Source organism: Schistocerca serialis, chromosome 1 (genome assembly GCF_023864345.2).
Source record: "Schistocerca serialis cubense isolate TAMUIC-IGC-003099 chromosome 1, iqSchSeri2.2, whole genome shotgun sequence".
NCBI classification, from domain to species: Eukaryota; Metazoa; Arthropoda; class Insecta; order Orthoptera; family Acrididae; genus Schistocerca; species Schistocerca serialis.
Genome location: NC_064638.1, coordinates 814529620 through 814539643, shown reverse-complemented (window position 1 = coordinate 814539643; position 10024 = coordinate 814529620). Strand labels below are relative to the sequence as shown.

At 40.9% G+C, this 10024-nt stretch overlaps 1 pseudogene; it reads left to right on the top strand.

Annotated features, from left to right (window-relative positions):
• The first annotated feature begins 4539 nt into the window (after positions 1-4539).
• LOC126429449 (5S ribosomal RNA) lies at positions 4540-4657 on the top strand (annotated as a pseudogene).
• The last annotated feature ends 5367 nt before the right edge of the window (positions 4658-10024 follow it).

Here is a 10024-nt window from a genome sequence, read left to right as displayed (position 1 = left end):
AATTTCATACACGTGTTGTTTTCTATTAATTGTGTATTGTTTTGTTTCTGTATGTGTGTTTCCTGTGCTACAAATGCTGAGAGTAAAGAAATTTAGACCCGAACGAAAGTTTCGCAGGAACCAGTTCCAAACACAACCGAATAATACACATCAGTTGCTTCAAAAGTCGCCTGCGGAAACTGTGTCTGCAGGAAGTGCTTCTAGACGTAAACTTTCGCTTTCTGAATGTAATAAGTGCAAGCCTAGTAGTATAGTGAGCAGCAATAACGACGTAAATGTTATTATGAACCTAAATATGCTGTCAAAAACTTCTGAAGATTGCTGTGAAATATAAGTACTGCAATTGTGGAGATAGTATTGACATTTCTGAGGACATTTCAGCAAGGAATGGTCTTTCAAGTCGGTTAGTGATTGCCTGTAACTCGTGTAAGATGCACAGTGATACTATGACGTCGCCAGTAGCCGATAGTCGACATTACAGTGTAAATATTCAGTTTGCTTATGCTACGCGATGTATTGGAAGGGGGAGAGCTGCCCAGATTTTTTGTGCAGTGACGGATTTGCCTCCACCCCCACTGAGGTTTGACAGATAGAATAAATTAATACAAAATGCCTTATGTGGTGTAAGTGAACATTCAATGAAAAGAGCAGCAGAAGGAGCAGTAACCTTGTCTGAGAATACAGACATTGTAGCAGCATTTGATGGATCTTGGCAGAAGAGAGGTTATACTTCTCTGAATCGGGTTGTAACTGCCACATTTATTGAAACTGGTAACATACTAGATTATGAATGTCTAACAAAGCACTGCCAGGGGTGTTCAAGCAAATTTATTGGCACCCATGTTTGTGTAAAGAACTTTGATGGCCCAAGTGGGAACATGGCAACGAAAGGAATTCTAAACATTTTTAGAAGATCAGGGGTCAGTCATGGTGTGAAGTATGTAGGCTACCTTGGGGATGGAGACTCTAAAGGACACACTACTGTTGTTAATGACAGACCATATGGGGACGCTCCAATAGAAAAGCTTGAATGTGTTGGGCATGTACAAAAAAGAATAGGAGCTCAGCCGAGAAAACTATGTGAAGACTTCAGTGGAAAAAAAAACTGCCAAAAGGTGGTCCAGATCGTCTTACAAAAAGTGAAATTGATTCTTTGACTCAATATTATGGACTAGGAGATTTGGAGAACATAAGACGAGCTGTTTGGGCAACATGGTTTCAAAGAGTGTCAACAGATGAAACCTCACAGCATGGTTTGCGTCCATGCGTCCAAAACGGGAAGATTCGTGGTGCAAGTACTGGTTGAGCAATGCTACAGGCATACTATATACCCACAAGCATTCCTTACCACTTGCTGTAATGGAGGCAGTTAGGCCTGGCAAATAAAAATCTACTTAGGAAATGTATGCATGGTCTCTCTCAGAATGCAAATGAAAGCTTCAACAGCTGTATATGGAAGAGAATATTCAAAACTATTTGTTGGGCTGACAGTGCTGAAGATTAGTGTATCGGATGCAATAATAACATACAATGATGGTGCAATTCAAGGGTCAATGTTGTGAAGAAACTGAACATCCAGACGGGAGGGTATATGGTTTTAGCTCTAACTGCTATTGATGAGCGGTGGGTAACCGAAACAAACAGCTGCAGAAGCTGCTACCAAGGAGTCAAGGATAAAGAAAAGAATGAAGAGAAAGAGCATGGAGGATAAAGTACCAGGAGGACAACTGGAGTATACAGCTGGAATGCTCTAAACGAGCATAGTTGTAAGTTAATAAATCTGTAAATCTTCTTTTGCGATTTACCGAAAACTTGGATTTTCATCATTTAGGTACAGTTTTCTCGTAAATGACTGAAGTTAACCTCACAAAAATTGGTACAAATATTTAGAATGACCTCCTCTACCTCTTTTGCCTACTATTTCCGGACAAATGTATAACATGATGATGATGTCGGTGATATTTTTGAGCTACTTTTTTAAATATTTTTGTTGTAGTAAAATAAATTACTTGTCTTTTTCACAGATCATCATCAGGGAAGGAAATCGGAGGCATAAAACACTTATGTGAATGTTGTCTGCACTCTGACTCTTTTTCCAAGCTTTGCAATCAGTGGTTCCAAAGAAAATGGTACCGCAGTGAAATAGTGTTCGGTTTTTTACAATATTATAAATATTGTTGTCAGTACCAAAATATAATAAATATCTCAATGACTTTTTCGGAAATGCTTTGACTAATGACCCTAATTGTGTGTAAGAATTTTGAGCTATCTCTCATTTACAGATCAGTTGCACTATGAGGGTGAAGATAATGCTAAAAATGCAGCCTGTTCAGGGACGTGTCCCCTTAAAATACTACAGTCGCACGTCCACTACTTTACACGCCCTGCTTAGAACAGGTTGCTCGAGTGAACATCCGATGTATACAGCTGTCAGTATAAGGAACCACCGAAGTTAACTGCACTGACCTCGCTAACACTCCAGGAATAAAATCAGAAATTTTTGGAGATGTGGTGTACATCTTGTACACTCTGCCAGCCAGCTTACAGTGTGTGATGAAGGGTACTTTGTGTACTGTCACCCCCTCCCCCTTTCTTGTTCTGTCCGCGATAGTACATGGGAAGAACGATTGTAAGTAACCTCCGTGTGAGCTCAAGTCTCACTAATTTTACGTTGTGATCTTTTTCACGAGGTGTGCCTAGGAGAATGCAATAACTTGGTTGACTCTTCTAGGAAATTTCAGAATTTTAACAGTGAACCACATCGTGGTGCACGATACCTCTCTTTTAGCGTCGGCAACTAGAGTTCGATGAGCATCTCCGTGGTGATTTCGCACTTACTGAACGAACTTTGGACCTTCTCCGTCTCCTTGGTCGTTGCTATCTGGTACCGGCACCTGACTGACAAATAATATTCAAGTCGCAGTTGAACGACGGTTTTGAGTGCTACCTTCCCCTTGGGTGGAGTACACTTCCCAAGGATTCTTCCAACGAATCTCATTTTTGCGTCAGTCTTTCCTGTGATCAAGTTTAAGTAGTCGTTCTAATTCGAATCGCTCCTGGTACGAGTGCTTCCAGACAATTAATGGGTGTGAATGCCTTCCGTGGTTGTGCGGCAGTCGAGTAAACATACAAATTCCCGCCTGTCGCAGTACTTTACATGTGTTTGCGTTGAGGATCGACTGCCAATACCTGCACTAAGGGACGATCCTCTGCATGTTTCGCTACATTTCGCTACTTTTTTTTGAAACAATGCCAATTACCTTATACACTGAGCTGAAAAAAGTCACAGATACCTCCTAATATCGTGCCCGACCTTCTTTGCCCGACGTTGTGCAGAAGCTCGACGTGCCATGGACTCAACAATTCGTTGGAAGTCGCCTGCAGAAATATGAAGCCATGGTGTCTCCATAGCGTCCATAATTGAGAAAATGTTGATGGTGCTGGACTTTGTGTACGACCTGACCTCTCGATTATGTCCCATAAAAGTTCGATGGGATTCATTCGCTCGAATTGTCCAGAATGTTCTTCAAACCAGTCACTAACAATTGTGCCTCGGTGTCATGATGCATTGCCATCCATAAAAATTTCATTTTTCTTGGGACCATGAAGTCCATGAATGGCTGCAAATGGTCTCCATGCCGCCGAACATGTCAATGATCGGTTCAGTTGGACCAGAGAACCCAATCCATTCCATGTAAACACAGACCACACTATTATGGAGTCATCGCCAGCTTGCACAGTTCCTTGTCGACAACTTGTGTACATAGCTTCGTGGGTCTGGGACACACTCGAACCCTACCATCAGCTCTTACCAAATTAAATATGGACTCATCTGACCAGGTCACAGTTTTCCAGTCGTCAAGGGTCCAACCGATATGGTCACCAGTCCAGCACAAGCGTTCCAAGCGATCTCGTGCTTTTAGCAAAGGGACTCGCATCGCTCGTCTGAACTATAGCCAATTAACGCCAAATTTCGCCGCACTGTCCTAACGGATACGTTCGTCGTAAGTCTCACCTTGGTTTCTGGGGATATGTCACGCGATCTTGCTTGACTGTTAGCACTGACAACACTACGCAAATGCTGCTGCTCCTGGTCGTTAAGTGAAGGCCGTCGGCCAATGCGTTGTCCGTGGTAAGAAATAATGCTTGAAATTTTGTATCCTCCGCACACTCTTGACGCTGTGAATCACAGAACATTGAATTCCCTTGCAATTTCCGAAATGAAGTGTCCCATGCGTCTGCTTCCGGAACTAGCATTCCGAGTTCAAAATAAGGGAATTCCCGTCGTGCGGCCGTAATCACTTCGAAAACCTTTTCGCATGACTCACCTGAGTACAAATGACAACTCCGCCAATGTACTGGTCTTTTATACCTTGTGTACTTGATAGTACGTCATCTTTCTATGTGCATACAGCCACCCCATGACCTTTCTCACTTCAGTGTACAACATCATCATCTGCGAATACATCTTAACTCGGTAATTGGTCTTTTGATAAGCTGTAAATTTTAATTTAATTTTGTGTTCTTTTTCCTGCTTCAGCCAACGGCCTTGCAGCAGTGGTAACACCGGTTCCCGTCAGATCACCGAAGTTAAGCGCTGTCGGGCTGGGCTAGCACTTGGATGGGTGACCATCCGGTCTGCCGAGCGCTGCTGGCAAGGGGGGTGCACTCATCCCTTGTGAGGCAAACTGAGGAGCTACTTGATTGAGAAGTAGCGGCTCCGGTCTCCTAAACTGACATACGGCCGGGAGAGTGTTGTGCTGACCACATGCCTCTCCATATCCGCATGCAGTGACGACTATGGGCTGAGAATGACGCGGCGGTCGATCGGTACCGTTGGACCTTCATGGCCTGTTTGGATGAAGTTTAATTCTTTTTAGTTTTTCCTTCTTCGTACCGGACTGGTTGACCAGATGTGATTTACAACTTACCGCGAGCGTACATGGTGATCCATATTTTAAAGCGTCTCATCGCATGGAGCAACTTCATCTTTTATTTACTATAGTACTTAAAGCTAGACCTACTTGCTACAGAGGTGCTCCAGATCGAACGGCTAAAAACCGTATAAAAATGAAGTCAAAATAGGAGCTGTGTCTGTTCTACCAACAATCAAGGTCATTTACCTGTATACATCCGGTGTTTGAAGCCTAATCCATCAAAGGACTACGTAAGCACTAGCCGCTGGAGAAACAGTGCTGACAGATCCACAGTATTTAGTCTCTACGGTGGTGATAAAATGATTTCCGTTCTAAGGCGGTGACTAAAGAGTACAACTATTGAACCTAAAACCACAGTCATCTTTCTCTTTTAATTTTACACAAGTTTCCACCTGTGGTATGTTAGCAGAGGTTGTATATAGCTTCTTCCAACCCAGGATTAGATGGTTAAATTTTTGAACTTCTGTTACATACTTATGTTTGGCCAAATGTGTGTCATCACAGTTTTGATCCTTACATGGTCTCTATAGATTATATTTCGTTCTCAAGTGACCGTCCAGTAGGTCTGGCCATAGATCTATGGGTAGAGAGTTGCAGAAAAACGAATTGTAGTCGATAGAGAAAGCAAATCACTACCTTCTGAGGATATCACATCTGTAGTGACGTACATTTGGTCAAACACAAACGTACAACTGTGTTTTGTTAGAGGGTGACCCCTGGTAATCACATTTTTTTGTGCGAGCACCGGCACACGAGATGACTGAATCTTTTGTAGCGATCCAAATCTTTGCGGACACCAGCTTACTGGCGTCATCGACTGAACCAACTGCATATGCACTGTGTTCCTTAGTAGAACTGTATATGTATGCGTGACTACAAAAGAAGATGTCCTCCCTCTATCTCATGTGTTCGGGTAATGAGGGAGGGCAACGCGCCGCACATCGCGAGAACGAGCACAGCTGCGTATACAGGGTGGTTATAACCAAACTTCCGCCGCTTGAGCCAGTTCAGACGGTAAACTACTTACCGTGCGGGTACCCAACTTCATAGGAATGACTAGTTGGTTGATTGATTTGGGGAAAGGAATCAAACAGCGAGGTCATCGATCTCATCGGATTAGGGAAGGACGGGGAAGGAAGTCGGCCATTTCCTTTCAGAGGAACCATCCCGGCATATGAACGAGGCGATTCACGGAAGTCACGGAAAACCTAAATCAGGATGACAGGACTCCTTCCGAATGAGTCCAGTGTGCTAACCACTGCCCCAACTCGCTCGGGTATAGAAATGACGTTCAGACTGTGCGCTTCAGGATTTGTGTTGTTAGTGGTGTTTGTATCTTGATTTGTCTTTAGGAGCTGGTACGTCGATGAAGGATGAACTCGGATCCAAACGAACAAGGACATGCAGCGTGAATGGCACACTTTGCAGTGATCTGCTTCGCCAACATGTGATGCCTGTTCGCCGGCTGGAGTGGCCTTGCGGTTCTAGGAGCTACAGTCTGGAACCGAGCGACCGCTACGGTCGCAGGTTCGAATCCTGCCTCGGGCATGGATGTGTGTGATGTCCTTAGGTTAGTTAGGTTTAATTAGTTCTAAGTTCTAGGCGACTGATGACCTTAGAAGTTAAGTCGCATAGTGCTCAGAGCCATTTGAACCATTTTGATGCCTGTTCGACAGGGAAGAGGTGCTTTGAACCAAACTGTTTTGATGCATGATGGAGCTCCACTTCACACTGTTCGTGGGATCACTCGGTTACTTCGTAACAGATCTCGAAAAAAAAGAAAAAACAGAATCATTGTCTGATCGTTCCAAATTACATGGCCACGAAGGTCACCAGATTTGAAAGATGAGCCTGCATAAGACTTACGTGAACATCCAAGTGAATAAACAGAGTCCAAAACAAAAGATCATTATCACACTAATCGGGAAATTACATTTCCCCGAACATAGTAGCTGGAGGTAAAACACGACCGTTTAATGCAATTCAGGGGTGAATGTCTTGATGTTCCATGAAGACAAAAGTGGGAAAAGAAAAAAGTGTAAAATGATTAAATGGAGTTTGTTTCGAACCATTTCATAGTACGAGGGCTGATCAACAAAGAATGAGATTGATTTTTTCCTGGAGCATCTGTGGTGGTTTCCTATTTGTACCATGAACATTCAAAAAGAGTGGGTGTTTACGTATAATGTCATAGGTGGCAGCACTCTCACAATGACAGGTTGGTAGTAATGTTGTTTTATAGACGCTCTTTGCATCCTGAACTGTATACAGCTGTATAGCTGCATGTGGAGAAGATTACATACATGCTGAAATTAGTGTATATAAAGAAACATTTATTTGGAAAATTTTGTCATTTGACAAACTACGTTGATGAAAGACGAAGAAAAAGAGTACCCCTAAGTATTAAAAGTCTGTTATGTAATGAAACAAATGTAAAAAATCAATATTTCCCTAAGAATTAAATGTAAACTATCAGTATTCAGTTTATACTATATTTTATATAAGAGACTTAACGTGATATTCCACATAATTAACAACTATCTGCTACATCAGTATTACAGTGTGAGGGACTCATACCTAACCGACTGTGTATAAAGCTTATATAGAAGTGGTCTGCCTTAAAACATTTTTCAGGTTCATGAGCATGCATTGGGGTGAAAGGAATTTACATGTGTCATCTGAAGATGAACAAGCAATATTCATAATTTTTTAGAAATTGGAGAATTAGTATATTCAATTCATACTTTTATATATTTAAAAATGAACAAATTTCTCTCATAGCTGTACAAATGTGATTTGCATTTCATACATCCAGAAGAAAAGTGAAAAAATAAGAATAGAGACAATCATTTAATTCGCAGTCATTTTAACAACATAGATATATCTTTTGTTTTTGATGCACAATGCGTTTGTTCATTCTATGCAAAAGTAAGTTTTCAGTAAATGTTTATTGCACATATTTTAGGTTTTCAAATACCGGAGAGCTATTAGCGGAAACCACTATCATATTTTTTCGTTGATACTTAGTATTTTTCCTATATCAGAGAGTTAAAAAATTCAATCTCTTGCTATTTTGTTGAAAACTGACATTTTGAGCCCGTGCCTGGGTACAAAACATAGGTTGAAACTTACATGTAGGATGATAGCAACTAGCCACTTTTTACAACGCTGCTTATTTATTTAAATAGCGCAGTTACTGGATTCGAACCGACAGGTGATTAACCGAAACATCTTCCCTTTAATAATTTTGTATACGTCACTTAAAATCGTCATGAGGCAGAGTTACAGTTAAACAGACATTGTCTCACATCTTGTTTTTATTGTAGAGGACAACCAACCTAAGGAAATTTCATCAGTTCGGAAAACAAAAAACGAAAGCTAATGTAAAATCTATCTTAACGTCAACTAGCCGTCTGAAGATGAACCTGTCGGTTCGAAAAGCTAATGGCGCTATTTAAATAAATAAAAAGCATTGTAAAAAGTGGCTAGTTGCTGTCATCTGCTATGCAAGCGTCAAATTATATTCAATCTCTTAATAAATTTATCTTACTGTGCCTAAATACGTGTTACACTTATTGTTATACTACTGTAACTAAATATAGATAGTGTTATAACGTTGATAAACATTCGCAATAGGTGACAATGTATAACATCATGTTGTCAAAAAAACTCATTACGTCATATTTACGTAACTGTTACTTAGAAACTAGTTGAGACAGGTGACCGGCAGCAGGAAGCAATCTGTAATCCACACACACGTGAAAGCTTGCATGGCGTGCACTTTAAAATCAGAAAAAAATTTCATGCAACTGGGGCGCTACCAGGAACAGGCCCTATTGGCAGTGGCTGATTACGAGAAAGGACGCAGACACAGATAAGTTTCAACTTTACTTTTAAGAAACAGTAAAATTTTCATTCGTTCTTTTGAAACACAATAACCCAGCATAATTTATCGCGGCAACTTGACCACTTACAAGTATTTATTACATTAACAACACATCAGAGTTTTCGCTATTATGTTAACAAACGAGATCTTTACAATCAGCAGTTTAGCAGTCATCATGTTTTAAAAAACATGGTAAGTCAGCCATATACAAGCAATATAATGCATCACCTTTTAATTAAAAATCAAACCCTCCAAAAGAAACCAAAAATCACAATAATTATTAGAGTATAATACATTAAATGGTTAACCATATCAGCAAACAAATCCATAGCTTGAGAGGCACCCACGTGCCTTGCTCATACTATGGCATCAAGCAGTCAGGCCTGCAAGATGAGTGGTCTGCCAAGCGAGTGGATTCATTCTTATTTATCGAGTAACATGAACTCTCGTACTCACAATTAAGTCACTAATCAACCTCCTGTATGAATAATACGCAACGGAAACACGCATCTGACTATCAGTAATTTACAGAACTCTGACTGAACACTACGCACTGGCAATACCACATTTTCTTTTTGTCTTTTATTTAACGGCTTTTGTCAACACGTGGCCACCGCACTGAATATGAACGGCGCACACATTATAAATTCGGGACATTATGACAACATACAATTCGAAGGAAAAGTCCACCAATCTTTTTCTTTTCACTATCTTATTTATTCCGATAAATTCTCTAACCTAAACACACAAATTCTATAACCTACAACAATAACACATGAGAAATTCCGCCCAGTGGGCATGGCTTTACAATGGTGAATCTCTATATTATGGTCTCGTAATTATTTTTAACGCTACAGTGCACTTTCTGGATAGGATGGTGGATCTTTTATTATACCTCACACTTCGACTCTCACAATCATCATCACTAAACTTTCCTCCAGACCGAGCGGTACCGAAGGAACAAGCATAACCCACTAATCTTATGAAACTACCTCGCTACTCTCCCATGCAAACCACACATATCCAAATTACATGACATACGCCACACTACAACATGAAATACTACACAGAGAATAGTCACAACATTATCACTTTCAGCTTTCCCACTTCAATCAATATTTATCCCAGTTTCACACGACAATTCTACATTCCTACTATGAACTCTGGAGATATATGCACGTCTTCCTGTGCAATGCAAGCC